This window comes from Zonotrichia albicollis, chromosome 1, assembly GCF_047830755.1.
Source record: "Zonotrichia albicollis isolate bZonAlb1 chromosome 1, bZonAlb1.hap1, whole genome shotgun sequence".
Classification (NCBI taxonomy): domain Eukaryota; kingdom Metazoa; phylum Chordata; class Aves; order Passeriformes; family Passerellidae; genus Zonotrichia; species Zonotrichia albicollis.
In genome coordinates, this window is record NC_133819.1 from 151,226,749 (window position 1) to 151,249,655 (window position 22,907).

General features: G+C 46.9%; 1 long non-coding RNA gene across 1 annotated transcript in view; it reads left to right on the forward strand.

Annotated features, from left to right (window-relative positions):
• LOC141725446 (uncharacterized) overlaps window positions 1–13,247 on the forward strand; it is a 31,693-nt gene extending 18,446 nt beyond the window's left edge. The window contains exons 3-4 of the long non-coding RNA XR_012577301.1: window positions 2,254–2,320; window positions 11,615–13,247. This is a non-coding gene — a long non-coding RNA (uncharacterized LOC141725446). The remainder of the gene's footprint in view (window positions 1–2,253; window positions 2,321–11,614) is intronic.
• The last annotated feature ends 9,660 nt before the right edge of the window (window positions 13,248–22,907 follow it).

A 22,907-nucleotide genomic window follows, 5' to 3' on the forward strand; every position in this document is an offset into this window, starting at 1 on the left:
CATTATGTTGTGAAGTAATCAATACTACTCAGAGAAAAGATGAAATATACTCATTTTCTTTCATCTCAGCATATTTTCAGATGGCCAAAGGAACGGTTGCTATAACAGGCAAATACATAAACACAGTATTGGAAGGATGGTAATATAAAATTAGGGTGAAACAAAACAGAGTAAGAAAGTCAAAACAAACCCTCTCTGCTTTATTGAAACAAAACACTTCAACACCAGAGTGAAATGAAGAAGTCAAAACAATCCAAATTTCCCGTCAGATATTTCACGAAAATCAAAATATTTCAACACAATGCCTCTGTTTCCAAGAAATGTTGTTTACAGGTGGAAAACTGTTGTATAACAGATGCTTCCAACTTATTGTAAAGTTAGAACCAACCTGAAAAATGGGATTTTGTGGCCAACAGCTGGATAACTTTGTGGGGTTTTCTTTTGCTGTTTTTTTTTTTGTTTGGGAAACTCCATCACAATAATTCACTCAAAGAAGGAACACGTTCAGTAAATTGGGGATTTTCTGCTGTGGTTGATGCTGTTTTCCTGACATGCCCATTGGAAATTCAGCAAACATTCTCTTTGGCTCCATGGGGAAGCAGGGAGGGAAGAATTGCCATTTCAGAACCAGTGACATGGAAGTGCTATGGTTATTAGTGACAATCTATATTTCAATACTGCTCAGAGGCCTCAAATAAGATTAGTGGCTCATTATGTTAAGCCACATGTAAATAAACAGGCATGGAGTGTTTTGTAATGTAGCCTTTATCTACACCAACAAGAGGAAATAAGGGAGACCAAGAGGATATTTTATGGCTCTGAATTTATAGAAGGGGGAAAAATCATGATTAGCTATGATTATGAATAAAAGTGGCCAAAAAAGACAGTTAATTTTTGGCTCTTTGAGGCCAAGGTTATTGCCTGTCTCATTAGAGTTTGATGTTTTGTAGAGGGTTTCAATATTACCTTAGGATTGCCTGTCTGCCCCAGCCTTACCACAGAAAGCAACTTGAAATCCAGCTCTTCACCGGGACATGTTATTCGTATGAAATTCCCACTGAAATGGCTGGATACTGTCTCAGGGGATATGACCCTGGGATATCACCCTTGTGGAAATCTCTAAGATGGAATTGCAGAACTCTGCTTACTTTTATAGAATAACAATAGAAAAATTGTAAATACAATGAACAAAGTGTTCACTGGGGGTTTTTAAACCTAACACAAAATTATTGAGAGCTACTTTTGTGCATTCTACTCCAGCTGCAGCCAAATGGGCCAAAACCAGTCTGAACTCTTTGGAATTTCTATCCTCTCAGTTAATTTCTTGTAAGCCCAGCCTGTGGCACAGTCAGAATCTCTGCATGTTTTCTGTGTGCAGCACAAAGTACTTACAAAAAATTAAAATCCAGAAAACCAAATCAAACCTGCCCTCACATCCCCATTTGTTCAGCTCATGTGGTCACCCTGCACACATTGAGAGGTTCAATTTATACTTTGAATTTTGGGGCAAGATTTTTTTTGTCTTGGGAGCTTCCATATCAAATCCTTTATTACATTCCTATCTCTTATCCCTTTCTTCCCACATGGAATTGAGGCTACCTAAAATAAAATCCGGGGAATTTCACACACCAGTGTGTCTCCTTACTTTGCAGCTTCTTGATTTTTGTACTATTATGATTTTTTTTGCTCTAGGAAATGTGAATTCTTTTTCCTAGGAAAGCCAGTAAATCCAAGCTGCTGTGATCCCAGAGATCACTGATAGTTTTCCTGGATGGTCTTCTGTTCCCCATGTCCCAGAATGTTTGGGTTTTATGTGACACAAGGACTTGATCAGGAAAAGAGAACTGATCCTCCTGTAAAATGAAGTTAGGATAAATCAATTTTAAAAGCCAGTTCACTCTGTGGCAAGGACAAATCAGCCCTGCTGCTCCAAAAAGCCATTAGATGAACAGGCGAAATGTTTCAGGGTGGACAGGGGAAATTCAGCAACTGGTATTCATCAGAGCTGCATTTCCTGCAAAAATGTATCTCTCTTCCATTTAGAGAGAAATAGTCTTCAAGCATCTGCAAGAAGGAAGAAGTGGGAGTGGTTACTCCATAATTAATTATTTTCTACATTCATGTTTGGAACATTTTCTTCTTGACCAAAATAACATCACCACCAGCCAATTCCCCTGTACCCCCCTGCTCCCTCAACAGCAAAAAGTGCAAATTGAAATACATGATTCTTGACTATTTTTCTGCCCTTTTTAGGTTACATAAATCTCCGGTTTGAAGCTGGAGGCAAGCAGATCCCCAGAGATGCAGGAGATAAATGGAGGTGAGTGGCTGTTGGAAATGGGATCTGCATGTGTCGAGGTTGTGCAGATCCATCCTCCCTTTGGCAAACCCCATTCTGTGTCCAGCTCAAGGAATTCACTCTGGCTGCACTTATGGGATTATTGAGGCCTCCCAGGTGCCTTTCCCACCAAACTCCTTCCTTTCCAGTGATGGAAAACATGGCAGGACTCACAATCACATCCCCTCTGTAGTCCTTCACGACTCTGGACAGTGGTTATTAGTTTTGATAGAGTCTCAAAGTCCTTGCTATGCCATTTTGGCACTAAAAATGGCTCAAAGCTTCTTAGCAAGAGGCAGAACTAATCAGGGTCAGGAGCTGAGCTGCTCCTTTTATGGGAGAAGAGGAGAAAAAAGATCTTGTGTTGTGCAGCAGATGTGGGATGGAAATTTGCAGGAGATTTGGGATGGAAAGCTGTGAAGAGAATTTGCAGGAGATTTGGGATGGAAAGCTGTGAAGAGATGAACTTCTTACACCACCACAGCAGTGAAGGGTTTGGATTTATCCTGAGAAACTTCCAGAGATCTGAGCCTTCTCTCAGTTGTAACAGATATCCTTTTCTCCACAGCAGAGCTGTGGGGATGGTCACAGGTGGTGTGTGAGGACAAGCACCCTTGTTTGGGGTGGTGAAAAAGGGGGGACACATTTGTGTGTCCAGAAAATGGCAACAGAGCTGGGGAAGGGTCTGGAGCACATCTGATGAGGGGCTGAAGGAGCTGAGAGGGCTCAGCCTGGAGAAAAGGAGGCTCAGGTGGGATCTTATTGCTCTCTACAACTCCCTGACAGGAGGATGTAGCCAGGTGGGGGCAGATTCTTCTCCCAAGTGATAGGATGGGAGGAAATGGCCTCAAGTTTTACCAGAGGAGGTTCAGATTGGATATCTGGAATTTTTTTTCATGGAAAGGGTGGTCAGTCAGTTGAGCAGACTGCCCAGGGAGGCGGTGGGATCACCAAAAGATGTGTCACTTGGGGACGTGGTTTAGTGTTGGATCTGGCAGTACAGGGTTAACTGTTGGATTCAATGATCTCTGAGGGATTTTTGGACATTAATGATTTTATGATTCTATGAAAAAAGCAGGGACTTGGAAGGCAGAGGAGGATAACGTTGCAAATCCTATTTGAGAAGTTTCAAAAGCCATGTTTTTGATGTGTATCCAGAAAATGAAATCAAATTGTTCACATTTTCCAAAATCATAGTTTAAAAACCTCAAAACTTTTGAGCTGTGAAAGGGTGATGGATTCTTACAGGAAAAAGGAATCATATTGTGGCACCTTAGGTTGTTCATCCTTGATCCATGATGAAGGCAAATGTTCTTGAACTGTTCATAACTGAGATTTCTGGAACCCAAAATGCAGGATGTAGGTAAATTGTTTGTCTTCCTTTTCTTTTTGCAGAAGGAAGAAAATCTCTTGCTAAAAACCCCGCAAAATCCAGCTTCCAGTTCTGATATTTTTCCTCTAATAAATGAGTGCTTATATTTTGTGTTCTTCTGGGCTTGGGGAACTGTGCAGAAAGCAAAGTTAATTTAACCAGTGGGACAAAATTACAAGTTTATTCCTTAACAAACAAAACAAAATATTCAAGCTTGTGGCTAGTAGCAATGGTTCAAGAGGGCTTGAATCCTGGTATAGTCTCTGGAGACAAAATTTTTCTGAAGAAACAAAAAATAGAAACAGGCAAGAATTTCCTCTCTACAGAGAAACAACACTCAATCAGTTTTAGTAGATAAAATGTTTTCTTAACTTCTATGGCATTTCACAATTGATGAACATTTCCAAAATAGAGATAGTTAAAATATTATCTCTTTCCCACAAGGCATTTTGGTTTATATTCTGACTTTGTTACTGTTGTGACCCAAGCTGTTTAAATTTATAATCTCCCCTCTCCACCATCTATGCTGGGATGACTAATTAACGTGGCTGCCATGTGTAATTGCAATAACAAATATCTCATACGCTCACATTGTGTTTTGATGTATTTTGCTATCATTTTGAACCAGGGATCCAAAAGAAGACAAATATTGTTGTGCCAGTCAATGTTTTTTCTCATCCAAGGAACAGAAATAAACAGTCTCAGGGTCTCTTAGCTCTGCCTGTTAATTAAAGCCATAGGAATTAGGCTGGATTTTCTACCAGGTCACCTCTGCAAAACTGCAGTAATTAAAGACCAGATGATGGCCCTACAATTAGGAAGGTGGTCATAAAAGAGGTGACCAGAAACTTCCTCCATTCTTCCCTTAATTTATCTTCAAGAAAATGGAAATAAATTCAGGGCTTTCTCTCATTATTTCTCAGAAGAAGGAACTTCCAAGTTTTTGCATGGAGGAATATTGCAAAATGCTTTTTGATATTAAAACTCAGGTACCAGCACCTGGAGAACCTATTTTCCTTGAAAAACCTGTTTTCCTTAAAACTCTGTCAAACGGCTTTTCCCAAATCCATGGCACCTGCAGTCACCAGAGCCAGGAATCTTCATCAGCAACAGGTTCTGTGAAAAAGCCCTCTGGCACAAGGACTTTGACTTAGATTCTCACCAATAGACCTTGTGTCTTGCCCACCTTGTTTCATTTATTATACTTCAGATTATTTAAAATTATTTTGGAAGTATTGAACTTGTGGTGGAAGAGAAAAGCCATAGAGGTGTCCAAAAGAAAAAAGAATCCTCCATATCTAAATGGCAGAGATTTTTTTTTTTTTTACAGGAGGAGAGGGAAGTTTGACAGGAACCTCAAAAATCAATTTGAGTGTTGAGTTGATAGTGAGAAAAGGAATGTAGAATGATGATGTGAACTACCTGGAGATAATCTGGCAATCTAAAAGAATATTGTATATCTATACAAAAATGGTTATTTATTAAAAAAAACCCAGAACAAACCAGAAATGAAAAAAAGGCAGAGGTGAAGCATTCATCCACCTGAATGCTATGAAATAATTTAATCTGAGAGTCCTGGAAATGGTACTTGTATTTAGATACTTTAAAGTTCCACCACACTATTTTGAGAATTTACCTCTGTGTTTTCCAGAGGGAATGCCAGACCTTTATTGAGTGTGGGCTGTTTTCTCTCAGGGCTGAAGGCAGGACAGGCAGGTGAAGAGGTAAAAGCATGTCAGGCTCTGTGAGAAAAGCAGACATCCAGAGGAGAGAAGTTTTTGTGCTGTGAAGCTGTTAGGCATTAGTGAGCTCATGTCTGCTGCCATTCCTCCTGGAGGAATTCCTTAATGTGCAAACCTTATTACTTTACACCTTTATTTTAAATTTTATTTCAATTTTTTCTTTCTGCCACATGAGCACCAGCAGTGCTTCAGCAGCACTTAGTCCTTGCCTGAATCCTGTCTATTTGATAATCCTGAATCCAGCTATTTCACTCTTCCTGGAGACACTCTGCAGGGTCCCTGTCCTATCTCTCCTTCAGTCTCCTAGTTTCCACCTTTTCCATGCTGACCACAGCCTCTGCAAGCTTGGGTTAGACATTGGATGATCCTGGTAGGTCCCTTCTCAGCTGAGATGTTCACACACGTATCCAGTGATAGGACAAGGGGGAAGGGCCTTAGGATGGAGGGAAGGTTTATATCAAATAGTAGAAAGAAATTCTTCTCTGTGAAGATGGTAAGACCCTGGCACAGATTGCCCAGAGAAGCTGTGGCTGCCTCATCTCTGCAAGTGTTCAAGGCCACGTTGGATGGGGCTCTGAGCATCAGTGGAAGATGTCCCTGTCCATAGCAGGGGGAATGGGACTGGATGATCTCTAAGATCCCTTCCAACCCAACCCATTCTATGCTTCTGTGATTTCATTTAGAAACGAGAAATTTTCTTTTCTTTTGTTTTCCTTTTCTATTTTGTTTTGAAGGTGGACAAACAGCAGAGCAGTTTGCCCAGAGATGTTGTGTCTCCCTCCTTGAAGATGTTCAAAACTCAGACAAGCAAACTACTCTGGCTGACCCTGTTTTGCTAAGAGGGTTGGAGTAGATGTTTTCTGTTCTAAACTCAACAATTCTGTGATCTTCCCATAAAAACATCCTAAATTATTTCAAACTAGTCTCTTTATACCTGAAGATTAAAGCAGGGAAATGAAAAGAGGAAGACTGTTAAGTCCAAGGTTTTATCTAATACTCTTGAACTTCTAAAAGCTTTATTCTTTCTCTTTTTCTTTCTTAGTCAAATATTAATTAGGTTAGCACCATAGTTATATAACGATAGCCTTGTTATTCTCTTGTGTACAGTGAATAGAAGGCACTTCATCTTCAGAGATAAATGATCCAAAGGCTTTTCCTTCTGTAAATTCAAGGCAGCCACAACCCTTCAGTCCTTGCAGGACTCTTCTCTCAGAGTCACAGCTAAATCAGTGCCACACTGAGTAAACATGGGCTCTGCCTTACAGCCCAGACTGTTTTGAAGGAGACCTGAAAAAGATTTTGAAGTCTTTTCACTAGTAAATAAACAAAAATCTCCACAGCTGGATAGTATCCTTTCTTCTCTGCAAGGCTTTATATTTATATTTATATTTATATTTATATTTATATTTATATTTATATTTATATTTATATTTATATTTATATTTATATTTATATTTATATTTTTATATTCTTATTTAAATGTCTTTGTAAGTGTCCAAAAAAGTAACACTTCTCTTTGGAGGATCTTGTTCTAGTAAGTGATTTTATTTAAAAATAGGTAAGATTTAAGAACTGGATGCAGGCTTTCTGCTTTTGCATGTGTTGTTAATAATACCTTGCTTGATCATTACATTGCTGTGGCAACACATGGAGGACAAAGGACGGTTGTTCTTCCTCCTCCTTTTTTTTTTGATAACCTGAATTTATTTATTTGTGGCAATAGAATTTTTCCCAGATAGATTTGCAGCCTAAGTCTCCTGCCATCCCTGTTGGGAACTGTACTGCCCTTGCTAGGCTTGAATTGCATCACAGAACTACTTTCAGGGAATTATTGAGTCCAATAATCATCCATCACCCTAGCAAAGTCTCAGGGTCTCAAAGCCCTCTCACATCTTTGTTGACCACAGCTGTTGCAGTCCTGCAGTAGAGAAATGAGCTCAATGAGGGGGCCCATTTCATTTTTCTAAGGACTTTAAAGATGATGGTGGGAGTCTAAAACCAGAATGAGCAGAAAGCAGTGGTAGGAGCTGGTCTTCAGCAGGAAGGTGGGATGTTATCAACCCAAATGAGCTGGAGATTGAGCACAACTCCTGGAAGCTGCTTCATGGGGAGGTGGAGGTGTCATTGTGGTAATGTAATCACAAAGTCCTCCCTTCACTTGGAGGAGAAGAGGAGCTGCAGTGGGGTGGTCATTGAGAGTGCCCTTCCCATTTGCAAGAGAGGAGGATCCCCTTGATTTGATCTGCTCAGGAAACAAACCCATGGTCTGACTCAGGGTTATTTTCTGACTATTCTAAAGTAGATCTGGTTGCCATGAAATGATAAACTGATGAAATGAGCTTCTGATGGTGCTTTTGGCCAGAGCAGAGAATGGGAAGGAACAGAACAGCTTTCCTGTGTCCCATGCTTCCACTTTTATCCACTGCTTTTATCACTGCTTCCCTTAGGATTGCTGTGCTAGCAGCACTCATCCAGCAAGCCCATGGATCACGTGGTTTTTCTGTTATTAAATATATGGGTATGTAAAAAATGCCTTGGGTCCTCCCCTCAAGTAGGAAAGTTCCTAAAATCAGTAAAGTCACCAAACCAGATGATGGTAGGAGTGTATCAGAGAAGAGCTATTTTCTCTTATAATCTGTCCTTATACTCCTCTATGACTCCCAGTACCTGCCACACCCTGGGGTAGGACACCAGGAACTCTGACCTTGGCCTCTACATAGGTTCATCTCATTAGTTATCTGCAAGTTCTGGAGACTTTTCAAGATTATAAACAATTAGCCAAGGGGTCCTGAAGTCAATAAGCAGCATTTGTGTTGTGTGTCCAGCCTCCTGACCTCTCCTGCTTCCAAGAGGAACTTTGTCTTCTCCAACATCATGGGAATCCATCAAAATGGATGGGAATCCATCCAAAAATCTCCCCAAAACACAAAGGGATTTGGAAGCTCTGTGGAGCAGTGGCAATGAGCTGTTGGTAATTAGGCTAGGTTGGTAATTAGGCCCTGAGCAGAAGAAGATCATGGAATGAGATGATCTTCAAGTTCCCTTCCAACCCAAGCTGTTCCATTAAGCTGAAATCTCACTCAAATGATATTCATCAAGTATCTAGCTTTGAAGAATTTGAAATACAGCATGGTGTGTTCAAAATTTTATTAAACATTAAATATGCCTAACATGGATGACAGGCATTGGCAGAAATCTTTTCTGAATAAGTTATTCCCCACTTTAAATTACAGCAGAAATGGGAAGATTTGGAGCCTGAGAGAGACATTTCCTTTTATGAAAATGCTGTTACTGGCAATCCTTAAAGGTGGGATCAAGGGATTTAATAAATGTAATTTACTTTTGATTGCTCAGAACTGGAGCTACTTTGGAGTGAAATGGGGATGTGCTGTGGGAAAGTGCTACCCTAAGTCTCTCCCCATCAAGCAAATCTGCCCCAGAGTGGTATTTTAGGGCAGTGTTTTGAAATGGGAAGGGTAAATCTGCAGGAACCATGTGTGCCTTTGCCCTTTTGCTCCTTTAATCCACTCAATCACATCTGATTCTTGTGGCTCAGAAACATTTGTCCAGCTGAATTGTCTGGGAACTATTCTCTCTGATATCTTTCTAAGGAAAGTTGATTAATTAGCACATTATTGAGTGTTGCTCCTGTGCTGCAATGGGTCTTTGCAGAGGGAAGATACGCCCTGTTCCAAGTCCTTCCTTCAAAACAGCATCTCCAAATTTTAACTGTTAGGTAAAGCCTGCAATTCTCAGGCAGTCAAGAGTAGCTTTCTTCTTATTCATTCTTTGTTAAAAGATAATTTTTGCCATTTGTAAAACATAAGATCATCCAGAAAATCGTGTAGTTACTAAACTGAACACCTGGGAATACACTCCTCAAAGGAAATTTAAGTTAGCCAAAACCAGCATGAGGATTTTTCCTGCAGCAGGGCAGGATATAGCTTGAAACATCCTTCTGCCTGACAGGCAGCAATGAGTCTCTGGGAACCAAGAAATACAGCAGGAAATATCCAGCTTGTAAGGAGAAGTGGTGGGGAAAATGCTGAGAAAAACACACCTGCTACCAAAACTGCTGATCTGTGTCATTTGCAACATCCTGAGGAAGGTTTTCGTGTGGTTTTTCTTTCCCTTCAGCAAATTGCTCACAAGCCTGCTTTATTTGGGGTTTGCCTGCCAGCACTGTGCCAGCAGCATCCTGGATGGACTCTGCCTGCCAGGAACTCCCAGCTTCCGGAGTCTCCAGTGCTGATGGCTGGGCAATGTCAGCCAGAAAACCAGGTTTCCATCCTCCTCTGGAAAGAAACACTGAGGTTTCACACTGAACTGCAACTGGTCCACTTTTTGGAAAGTTTAATTCTCCCATGGTATTGAATTGGCCTTTTTAGACCTTTGCTTAAAAGAGGTCAACAGTGATCCATGAAATCACTGTGTCCAGTAGCTGGTCCAGCCACAGAATGGAAAGCTGGGTCTGAAATGGGGTGAGAGTATACTCAGGGTAATCCTTCCACTTCCAAACTTTGCCTGCCATTTTCTTACAGATTTAATAATTTTAATGAAAAAAACAAAACCAAAAACAAAACAACAACAACCCAAAACCTAGGGAAGAGCAAGATTGTCAGAAGAAAGCAGGAAAGATCAAGAAGGTTTACATTGCCTCAGGTCGTGGAGGAGTGCCTGGGCTGTAAATCGCAGTACAACCCTAGGAGGTGAAGATTGATTCCATTTCCCTGAATATCATATCTTGGGTTAATGTATCTGAACAGGAAGAGAAAGGGAAAGGAATTCCTTCAATGTCAACAGCAGTTTTACCCCAACTTCTAGGGATGCTTTAGAAAAATCCCTCTAAAGCTTTCTTTGCTTGAAGATGGACTTCTCCCTTTGTCTTTTCTAAGAACCAAACAGATTCTTAGGCCATTTCTCCCTGAGATGCTGCAATGAAGCATCTGGTCTTTTGACAGTGAGAAAATCCAGAATGGGAAAAGATTGACAGAAAAACGGAGGGGATAATGTTACCCTGGCAGAATTTATCCCTTTCTGTGCTGCAGCTTGGCTATATCCTGCTGATTTCTGATTTTTTTCTTAAATGAAAAGCACACATCTGTCTGTAGAAGTCTTTTTAAAAGCCTTCAGATTGGCACTGATACTATATAACAAATTTTGTTTTAAGCTAACACTTGTAAGGGTTCACCTCCCTGATAAGCTTGGATGGTGTGATGGATCAGTGCTTTGAATGTTAGATCCACCAAAAGAACAAACAGATTCAAAGGTTTGAGTGTGGAGAAAAACAGACATTATACCTGATTTTATAATTTCATTCAGATTGCTGCTAAGTGATCTATCACAACTTTTTTTAGAAGAATATCTGACTTTGATTAAGGAAGTCAAAGAGTGGAGATTTCCCTTCATCCCATCATAATCAGCTCCAATAATTACTTATTCTCTGTTAAAATAAGTATTTCATTTCCATTTCAAACTTTGTTGACTTTCAGATAGAAATTAATATCTAGATCTTAGTACAAATAAGAAAATTCTTAAAATTAAAGCTTCTGACAGAGCAAAGGGCTGCAGGTCATGAGAAAAGTTCTTTTCCCAAAATAAAAATGAAACTAAGTCTTGCCATCTCCTTCCTCAAGTGCAAAAGGTATCAGTATTGCACCTGGAAAGTGGAAGTTAATTGGGCAATGATGGAAAATGAGCAGGTTGGTGCCAGTTTAACTGAGGTGAGAATGAGCTCTTTGGGTTTATTGTCACCAACATGCAGAAAAGTAGTTCAGGAAGGTGGCTTTCCCCTTAGTGCAGTGAGTTTGAAAAATGAATTGGTTTCTTATTTTGAGAAGTTTTACTTGTTCAGGCACATAAACTAACCGAGCTGGCTCCAGAATTTTGTTATATCATAAAAATAAGCATAGATACAGAGATATTTAACAGTTTGCCTTAGGAAATGGGTATTCTTCTCTTTTTAAAAAGAACTAGAAAAATAAGCTTATAAGCAATGAAGTGTCTCTTGCCCTAAACGCTGCTGCAGTTCTACAGTTGAGCAACTGGAGAGCTCATAGGTTGTCAGAAAGAACATTCAGCAGTTTTACCATCTTTTTGCCTCATCTCTAATATATTCATTGCTGCCTTTAAGATAATGATGTGTTCTGATTACCCTTGCAGGCAGAGTACCTTGTGCCAGGAGGGGGTGACTGGCACCACTCGGAGCTGAGCTGCCTCACACTGCTGCAATTTCTCCTTGAGCTGGAATGATTCTGAAGTCAGAGAGACTTTTTACTGGTGGCAGATCTTTGGTAATTGACTGATACTGTGCATAACCTTGTAGTTTGGCAACTTTGACTTGTCAGATGACAGTTTAGAATCAATGTTCAAATGACTGTGCCAATCAGAAACAGTGACTCTTGACCTCAAGCTTGGTTAAGTCACACTTTTGCAACCTTTTATTAAAAAAAAACCACCAAACCTATTGTATTTGAGGGATTCCCCGTGGCAGGAAGAAATGCTGAATCTGACTCCATGTTCTTAGAAGGCTAATTTGTTATTTTTTTATATTTTATTATATTAAAGAATACTAAACAATACTAAAGAACACAGAAAAGATACTTACTGAATGCTAAAATGATAATAATGAAAACTCATGAGTCCTTCCAGAGTCCTGACACAGCTTGACTGTGATTGGTCATTAAGTCAAAACAATTCACATGAAGCCAAAGAAACAATCACCTCTTGGATAAACAATCTCCAAACACATTCCACATGTGAACACAACACAGGAGAAGCAAATGAGATATGAATTTGTTTTCCTTTTTCTCTGAGGCTTCTCAGCTTTCCAGGAGAAAATCCTGGGCAAAGGGATTTTTCAGAAAATATTACGGCGACACAAAACACATTTTGCTAATACCTTTGACAGTGGTTCTTTAAGTGATCTAAATCACCCATTCACAATATATTGGTGTAGCTGTCAGGATGGGGAATACTATCCCTGATTGGTTATGGCAGCATGGAATAAGTCTGAGTCCCAAATTCTCAGAAGAATGAGCTCCCCACCACTGACATGAGTGGAGTACGACTGCAAAGCAAATTAAATTAGCAAGAGAAAATATTGAAAATGGTAGAGGAAAAGGAATTATTTGTAAGATGTTAGGCAGCTGCCTAAAAGCCACCTGTGAAGACAGGAAAAAGCATAATGTAGAGACAAGATCTGAGAGAGGGAGTAGAAGGCAGGGGAGCAGCTGAGTTACTACTGTACATGCAAATTGAACAGTTACAGGAGTAATTGCAGGAAGAAAAGGACAAAATGAAAAAGTTGGAAGAAAAGATCTAGATGATGCCCATGTGTGCCTGACATTCACGTAACCCCAAGCAAATTAGGAAAGAGTGTCCCCAGAAGACTGGGATGGTGATATTTGGGATGATCGTGATGATTGTGACAAGACAATACCCATCACTAAAGTAAATTAAATCTAATTCCAGTTGGTCCATGAAATATCTGCTGAAATTTCTAATAGGATTTGGAGCACAAATTTCAGCACTAACATTACAGTATGCCAAGAAGCAGTATCTGTGACCTGGATTGTGGAGAGTTAAAGTCACCAGAGAAAATGGAGCAAATGTTATTCATCAAACCATGAAAATTAAGTTATGGCACTCAGGAAAGAAGCACCTTCATCTACTTGCTTTGTGATGAAGAAGCACAATGAAAATATTTTGGGGTTTGATGTTTTGACCACATGAAACAGGTGCCTGCCAGATGGCAGTGTGTGGCTCTTACAATAAGGCTTTTACGTTTCTGACGGTCTCTCTACATAAGGATGATGCCAAGGGCTGGGACACAGGGTGATGCGGGTGGGCAAAGCACTTTGGCACTTTGGCACAGGGCTTCCTTGCGTGTGTTTAAGGGGGGACCAAGTGGTGGGAAAAGAGAGAGATGCAGGTCACTGGGAAAGGAGCAAGAGTAGGCAAAGTTGAGGAGAAAAGGCTTTAAAAAGGCCTTTGTGTCCAGGGGCATCAGCATGGAAACCGCCAGGCCTCTGGCAGAAAGGGCGCAGCCATGGCCACCAGGCCTTTGTGACCCACAGTGACATCATGTCCAGAGGCCATTATGATGTGCGTGCATGTCATGAGCCTTTGGGGCTATAAATACCCTGCAGTGGCCAGTCCCAGGAGAGCAGCTCTCTGAAGAGGCAACAGCTTCTCTGGAGGCAGCAGTTCACCTTGGAGATTGTGGCCAGCGCTCATCAGAGCACTCTCACAATGTTAAAGAAGCAGGAGGCGAATGCCCATGGCCTGCCCCATGAGGGGCAGCCACTGCTGTACCGGCAGCAGCAACAGGTGAGGGCTGGGGATGGAGGGACAGCCTGCAGTGGGACCTGGGGGAAGCCCTGGAGCAGAGACAGCCAGGCCTGGCAACACGGCATGCTCTGTGCAGGGCCCAGCACAAGGATGGCCCAGGCACAGCAATGGCCCAGAGGCAGCGAGCCCAGCTGGGAATCTGGCCCAGCCTGGCTGCTGTGGCCAGCACCTGCCTTGGGGCCAGGCCCGCGCTTGCAGGCACATGGGGGACACTGTGCTCACAAGCCATCTCCATCCTGTGCCTCCTCCTGCTTCCCACAGGTGACCCCCAGGCAGCCACAGGCAGCACCTCAGGTCACCTGGACCACCATCACACCCATCCCTGGGGACAGGCCCACTCTGTTCCCCATCCCGTCCCAGAGCCCCACCATGTCCTGCACACGCAGGCGCAGCCAGGAGGGCGGGCACTCAGTACCCCACAGCCGTATCTCAGGGCCACAGGGATTGTCTGTGTGGGACTTGCCGCCTCTCCACGGCCCTCCCTTGACACTGGCACCTCCACACCAGCTCAGTGGCCAAATGTCAAGAGCATCCACTGACTGTGTTAATCTGCACCCTCTGCCAGCATCAGCAGTCTCTGGATCCTCTCCCAGTGGCACAGCACATGCTGTGGGAGCAGCCTGGGACAGTATCAAGCTGCCCCCTCTGCCAACAGCCCAAACAGCAGCTCCCTATGGGTCCTCTCCCAGAGGTACAGCACGTGCTGTGGACCCCATGGCCAGGGGCCAGCCAGAGCGTGTGCCATCTCCTCCATGGGGCACTCTGGCTGTGGGCAGAGCCCAGGGAACACCTTCCCTGGAGAAAACAATGGAAGGGCTCTGGCAGGGGTCAGCGGCAAGGCAGGGCCATGACCTGCCACCTGTGACACCTGCACGCAGCGTGCCGCTCTGCACTGGGGCCCAGCCAGGTTGGCAGCACCTGGGATGCTCCAAAATGGAGGAGCTGATTGAGGTGCAGGCAGGGCATGGTGGCAACACCTTCAAAGACCCTTATGGAGGCCTGGGCCTGTATATATTGGAAGACAGGTCCATGGTATCCACGTGCACCCGTCAGCACTCTAATGCCATCCAGGTGATGGATGTAGAGCTACAGGAGCTGCCCACTGCTTGCAGCTCAACCACAGGCTCCGCAGGAGAGGCAGCAAATTGCTCTGAGCTCCTGTGCCCTGCCCAGTCGGCAGAGCAGAGCCCGGCCTCTGGAAACCTGCAGCCCTGGGACACTCCTGTAAAGGAGGTGGAGGAAAAACAGGAGGAGGGAGAGCTCCCAGAAATGCAGGCTGCAGGGGAATGGGACAGCGACCTGCAGAGTGTGTCACACTCCTCATTGAAAGAGACCGATGTAGAGGAAGAAACCTCTGCTCTGGCTGGAGATCCTGGGGAAGAGGGGCACAGCAAGCTCGTCCTCATATCAGACCCTAAGGAAAACTCAAACTGCTCAGCTTCTCCTTTGTCTGGAGTCTCTGGAGAGGAGGAGGCAGCTTCTTGGGCAGCCGAGCACACTGCACTTTACACGCAGCTGTGCATGGGGCTTGAAGCTAGGCTCCAAATTATGCGCAAAAAGAGAGAGGTGCTGGAGAGGCTCTTGGAAGAGGAACTACGTGCAGAGATCTTTGGAGAAATCTCCTCCGTGAGCAGTGAAGAAAGCCGCATGACATCCCGCTGTGACCTCTGGGGCTCATCAAGTGCCAGCCTGGAACCCGATGCAGACCCCTCGGAGCCACTCAACCCTTGCAGTGTGACTGAAGATGCCAGAGTGGAGATACAAAGCTTCTCTGAGCTTGTGTCTCCTGAGCTGTTGGCAGACTCGGGGTCTGACTCTGAGGATTCGCTGTCCCTGGAAACTCTTCTGAACGAGCTCCTGGGGAAGTGGGTGCAAGAAGAAGCGGCGGGCGAGAAGCACAGAGAGGTAGAGAGCCCATTGTCCATCCCGCCGCGAGATGAAGAGTTGGAACCAGCGCCTACTCCTCCAGACAGCGACCTAAGAAACCAGGGGCACAGCGAGCCTCTCCCCAGGGCACTGCAACAAGAGCCAGCGGGGTTTGCGGGTTGCCCCTCGCCTGCCGATGCTGCGGATGAGGCCGAGGCAGCAGACATGGAGGCTGGGTGTGCCCAGGCCGCCCCTCCCCCGGAAAAGCCCTGCGGGGATGAGCCGCCGGCAGGAGCTTGCCCGGTGCCTGCCCAGCCCCTGGCACGCAGCATTCCTGCTTGCCCCGCTGGCAGCTCAGCCGTCCTGCAGCCCCCGGCCCCACGGCCATGGCGCTCCATGGCCAAGAGGGCCCGGCGGGCTCTGCGCCGCCTTTTCTCCTTCAGCTGCCTCAGGGGGCAGCCGGAGGAGTGAGCCCGGGGCCAGCAGCAGGATAATGGCCAAAGATGCCATGGCTCACCCTGGGGACACCCAGCTCCCAGGGGCAGCAGCAGGTCCCTGAGGGAACGGCTCCAGGGAGATGAAAAGGCGGGATGCATGGTGGATGGATGGGTGGATGGTGGCCAAGGCAACCACTTGCCAAAGGCAGGCCCTGATGCTGGCCACAGCCCCTCAGCCCAAGGTATCAGCAAGGCAGCCTGGTCAGGGAGAGCCGGCTGAGGAAGGATGACAGAACTACATTCCATAATCCTACAGAAGCGTCCATGCTGCATTGTTGGGGTGCATCCCCACCCTCCTCTAGACTGCATTTGAAGCTGAGAAATGCTCCTTGGGCCTCTGCATGGCAGGGAAATTAAGACAAACCCTTTCTCTTTTCACAAGGCAACTAGGAAAACGCCTCCCTGGATGCCTGCCTCACGGACTGGACAAAGGTGTTAACTCCTGATGACTGACCTGGTGTCCTCCCACACAAAGCACCGGGACCCCAGTGCAGAGAACTGCAGGGAGGGGAAGGACCAAAGTGATGCTGCTGACAGCAAACATCTTGGACTGTCTTCTGTCAGACATCTTCACCTCCCCATTCCAGCTGTGCTCTTCGCCACAACCTTCCAACACCACTCTTCTCTCTACCCCATCCCTGATTTTCTCCCTCTTTTCCTCTCACTTTCCTATTTCCTACCCCTTTCTATCTCTCTCCCCCACGTTTATTGTTAAATAAAATCCCAGTTGTTGTTGTTTGTAGATGATCTCCTGAGCACCTTTATTCACACAGGGGCATCTCTGACTAATCACACCGTAATGGGGCCACACTTCTGCACACAGAACTTAAGGTGTGGCCACACCAGTGCCCAGCACAGAAGGACAATAAATGCCACGGTCCTTCTGGCCACACTATGGCTGACACCAGGATGCCACTGGCATATTCCAGTGTGACAGTGTTCACAGGGGTTTTCAGGTGAGGGAAGAGATGAGAATTGTGACTCCATGTTCAGAATGCTTGATTCATTATTTTATGATATACATTACATTAAAACTATACTAAAAAGAATAGAAGAAAAGGTTTCATCTCTCAAGGCTAGCTAAGCATAGAGTAGAATGGAATGAATAATAAACGTTTCTGTCTCAAACAGAGAGTCCAAGCTAACTGGGCCATGATTGGCTATTAATTATAAACATCCAAGATGGGCCAATTACAGATGCACCTGTTGCATTCCACAGCAGCAGATAACCATTGTTTACATTTTGTTCCTGAAGCCTCTCAGCTTCTCAGGAAGAAAAATCCTAAGAAAGGATTTGTAATGAAAAGATGTCTGTGACACTACCCACTCTCCCCAACCCCCCCCCCCCCCCAGTAAGTACAGAACGGAAATTTTCCTTGGCTATCTTGTGTTATAATTCTTATTCAAAACCACAATGTTTAGAGTCTTTCCCACCAGTGGCTACATTAAGTTTAAATGGAGCTTTCTTCTTTCTCATGATCTCTTTACCTGGGGTGGAAGCCGAAGGCTGGGACACATGGAGCGTGGGTGGGCAAAGCTCTTTGGCATGGCACAGGGCTTCCTTGGATGTATTTAGCGGAGGAACAGAAGGTGGGACAAGACAGAGATGCAGGACATTAAAAGAGGAACAAGTGTAGGCAAACTCAGTGGGAAAAGGAATTAAAAAGGCCTTTGTGTGCAGGGTCATCAGGATGGAAACTGTCAGGCCTCTGGGAGAAAGGGCGGCCATGGCCACCAAGCCTTTGTGACCGGTGGTGACATCGTGCCCAGAAACCATTGTGATGTGGATGCATGTCATAAGCCTTGGGGCTGCCTAACCCTGCAGTGGCCAATCCCAGGAGTGCAGCTCTCTGAAGAGGCAGCAGTTTCTCTGGAGGCAGCAGCTCACCTGGGAGATTATGGCCAGTGTTCAGCAGAGCACTCCCACAATGTCACGGAAGCAGGAGGCGAATGCTCATGGCCTGCCCCGTGAGGGGCAGCCACTGCTGTACCGGCGGCGGCAACAGGTGAGGACTGGGTGTGAGAGTGTGTCTGAATTTTCCCTCATCTGCCTCACGATCGTCCTTGGGAGACCACTGAAGAGAAGACCCCCCTGTCTAGAATATCTGTCTCTGAAGGAGAAAAGTCACATGCCACGAGCCCCGAGACCTGAAAGCACAGTGTTAAGCTATTGTTTTCACAGGTGTGTTTGCTGTATACTAAGAAAGGTGCACCATGCCCCATTTGCAACAATAGCAGCTCTGGAAGCTATCCCACTTCTCGGCCTGGCTGGACTTCTCCTGATTTTCAGGTGGTCTCCCACAGAAGACCCTCACCTGTTTTACAACCACCATGACAGACAGACTGAGATGTAAGAAGCCTCTCCATCAAGGACGGAGACATGAAACTCCTAAAAGGCCCCTCTGCTCCTTTCAAGGACTGAGACTGAAACCCCCAGCCTGGAGGAGGTGTGTGGGGAAGGCAAGCTGACCAAACCGAGATGTTTGCCTGTAGGTTGTGACCACAGGAGCAAGAAAACAATGGCTCTCATTTAATGCTGAGAACATGGACTACCTGCTACATCTCTTCCGTATTGGATCTGTTTCCTCCCCCCTCCCAATTTTCAGTAATAAAAACCTCTGAGTTAGCTAGAGCCTTTGAGATCTCCCCAGCATACCAGGCAGATCCTCGACTGGACTGGACCAAAGGACTTCGTCTCTGTGTTGGTAGCTATATCCCCTCCCTCTCTCTTCTCTCTCCTTCTCTCTCTTTTTCTCTCCCTTAATCCCTCTATCACATTTTTGCTGTGGTTATTTCAATAAAATGCATTTGATTTGATTATCACTGCAAACCCGCTTGTACCGTGCTGGATTTTGCACTCTGAGATCATTCCTACGAACCATCAGGTCATCTGTCCATTCGGACGGATGCTGACACTGGGGAAGGAGGGACAGCCTGCAGTGGGACCTGGGGGAAGCCCTGGAGCAGAGACAGCCAGGCCTGGCACCAGGCCAGGCTCTGTGCAGGACCCAGCACTGGAATGGCCCAGGCACAGCAATGGCCCAGAGGCAGCGAGCCCAGCTGGGAACCTGGCCCAGCCTGGCTGCTGTGGCCAGCACCTGCCTTGGGGCCAGGCCCGCGCTTGCAGGCACGTGGGGGACACTGTGCTCATACAGCCACCTCCATCCTGTGCCTCCTCCTGCTTCCCACAGGTGACTCCCAGGCAGCCACAGGCAGCACCTCAGGTCACCTGGACCACCATCACACCCATCCCTGGGGACAGGCCCTCTCTGTTCCCCATCCCGTCCCAGAGCCCCACCATGTCCTGCACATGCAGGCGCAGCCAGGAGGGCGGGCACTCAGTACCCCGCAGCCGTGTCTCAGGGCCACAGGGATTGTCTGTGTGGGACTTGCCACCTCTCCACGGCCCTCCCTTGACACTGGCACCTCCACACCAGCTCAGTGGCCAAATGTCAAGAGCATCCACTGACTGTGTTAATCTGCCCCCTCTGCCAGCAGCAGGAACCTCTGGATCCTCTCCCAGAGGCACAGCACATGCTGTGGGAACAGCCTGGGACAGTGTCAAGTTGCCCCCTCTGCCAGCAGCCCCAGCATCAGCAGTCTCTGGGTCCTCTCCCAGAGGCACAGCACGTGCTGTGGGCCCTGTGGCCAGGGGCCAGCCAGAGCGTGTGCCATCTCCTCCATGGGGCACTCTGGCTGCGGGCAGAGCCCAGGGAACACCTTCCCTGGAGAGCACAATGGAAGGGCTCTGGCAGGGGTCAGCGGCAAGGCAGGGCCATGACCTGCCACCTGTGACACCTGCACGCAGCGTGCCGCTCTGCACTGGGGCCCAGCCAGGTTGGCAGCACCTGGGACGCTCCGAGATGGAGGGAGCTGATTGAGGTGCAGGCAGGGCATGGTGGCAACACCTTCAAAGACCCTTATGGAGGCCTGGGCCCATGTCTGTTTTAAGACAGGTCCATGGTATCCGCCTGCACCTGCCAAAAGTTAAATGCCACCAAAGAGATGGATGTAGCGCCCCATGAGCTGCCCACTGCTTGCAGCTCAACCACAGGCTCCGCAGGAGAGGCAGCAAATTGCTCTGAGCTCCTGTGCCCTGCCCAGTTGGCAGAGCAGAGCCTGGCCTCTGGAAACCTGCAGCCCTGGGACACTCCTGTAAAGGAGGTGGAGGAAAAGCAGGAGGAGGGAGAGCTTCCAAAAATGCAGGCTGCAGGGGAGCGGGACAGGGACCTGCAGAGCATGTTGCTTTCCCTACTGAAAGAGGCCGAGGTAGAGGAAGAAGTTTGTACCCTGGCTGGAGATCCGTGGGAAGAGGGGCACAGCAAGCTCATCCTCATATCAGACCCTGAGGAAAACTCAAACTGCTCAGCTTCTCCTTTGTCTGGAGTCTCTGGAGAGGAGGGGGCAGCTTCTTGGGCAGCCGAGCACACTGCACTTTACACGCAGCTGTGCATGGGGCTTGAAGCTGGGCTCCAAATTATGCGCAAAAAGAGAGAGGTGCTGGAGAGGCTGGTAGAAGAGAAACTCTATGCAGAGATCTTTAGAGACATCTTCTCCTCTGTTAGCCGTGAAGAAAGCCGCATGACATCCCGCTGTGACCACTGGGGCTCATCAAGTGCCAGCCTGGAACCCGATGCAGACCCCTCAGAGCCACGCAGCCCTTGCAGTGTGACTGAAGATGCCAGAGTGGAGACACAAAGCTTCTCTGAGCTTGTGTCTCCTGAGCTGTTGGCAGACTCGGGGTCTGACTCTGAGGATTCACTGTCCCTGGAAACTCTTCTGAACGAGCTCCTGGGGAAGTGGGTGCAAGAAGAAGTGGTGGGCGAGAGGCACAGAGAGGTAGAGAGCCCATTGTCCATCCCGCCGAGAGATGAAGAGTTGGAGCCAGCGCTTACTCCTCCAGACAGCGACCTCAGCGACCAAGGACACAGCGAGCCCAGGGCACTGCAACAAGAGCCAGCGGGGTTTGCGGGTTGCCCCTCGCCTGCCGATGCTGCGGATGAGGCCGAGGCAGCAGACGTGGAGGCTGGGCGTGCCCAGGCCGCCCCTCCCCCGGAAAAGCCCTGCGGGGATGAGCCGCCGGCAGGAGCTTGCCCGGTGCCTGCCCAGCCCCTGGCACGCAGCGTTCCTGCTTGTCCCGCTGGCAGCGCAGCCGTCCCGCAGCCCCCGGCCCCACGGCCATGGCGCTCCATGGCCAAGAGGGCCCGGCGGGCTCTGCGCCGCCTTTTCTCCTTCAGCTGCCTCAGGGGGCAGCCGGAGGAGTGAGCCCGGGGCCAGCAGCAGGATAATGGCCAAAGATGCCATGGCTCACCCTGGGGACGCCCCGCTCCCAGGGCAGCAGCAGGTCCCTGAGGGAATGGCTCCAGGGAGATGAAAAGGCGGGATGCATGGATGGATGGGTGGATGGTGGCCAAGGCAATCACTTGCCAAAGGTAGGCCCTGATGCTGGCCCCAGCCCTTCACCCCCAAGCCACCAGCAAGGCAGCCTGGTCAGGGAGAGCTGGCTGAGGAAGGATGACAGAGCTATATTGTATAATCCCACAGAAGCTGACTCGAGTCCCAGGCTGCATTGTGGTGGTGCAACCCCATCCTGCTCCAGGCTGCATTGAAACTCAGAATGCTCCTTGGGCCTCCGCATTTCAGGAAAATGAAGGCAAACCTATTTTTCTTTCACAGGTCAACTAGGAAATGCCTCCCTAGATATCCTTAAAATAGAGTGGGGAAAGGTGTTAACTCCAGAAAACAACCTGGGGTCCTGACCTCCACAAGAACCATCGGTCCCCTTGTACAGAGAACTGGAGGGTGACAAAGGATCAATGGGACACTGCTGGAGACATATGACCTGGACTGTGTTAATATTTGATCTCTTCTGCCCCGTACCCCGCCCCATACCCCACGCCATGCACTCTTTTCCCCCTCTTTTCTTCACCCTCTCCTGTTTCCTACCCATTTCAATCTCTCTACACCATATTTACTGTAAAATAAAATCCTTGTTGTTTAATTTGGCAGATGATCTCCTTGGCACCTTAATTCAGGCAGTGACAGCTCTCACTAATGGCATCTTATGAGGGGCACACTTCTGCACAGACCCCTCAAGGTGTGGCCACACCAGTGCCCAGCACAGAGGGACAATCACTGCTTTGGTCCTGCTGGCCACACTATTGTTGACACAGAGTACCAGGACGCCATTGCACATCTCTGACCACAATTCCACCCTCCCTCACTGCCCCTTTATGAAATAATGAGTGGACATTTTCCTTGGCCCTCCTTTCTTATTATTCTTTTTTAAAAGACACACTTTTTATAGTCTTTCACAGTAGCTACCAGATTAAATTCAAATGGAGCTTTTGCCTTCTTGATGATCTTTCTACAGGAGGTTGGGTCTGAAGGCTGAGGGACCTATGGTGTGCAGGGTGGGAAAAGCACTTAGGCACTTTAGCACAGGGCTTCCTTGGGGATGTTTTGCGGAGGAACAGAAGGTGGGACAAGAGAGAGCTGCAGGACATTAAAAGAGGAACAAGTGTAGCGAAAGTTGAGGGGCAAAGGCTTTAAAAAGGCATTTGTGTCCAGGGATATCAGCTTGGGAACTGCCAGACCTATGGGAGAAAGGGTGTGGCCATGGCCACCAGGCCTTTGTGACCGGTGGTGACATCATGCCCAGACACCATTGTGACGCGGGTGCATGTCATGAACCTTGGGGCTATAAATACCCTGCAGTAGCCACTCCCAGGAGAGCAGCT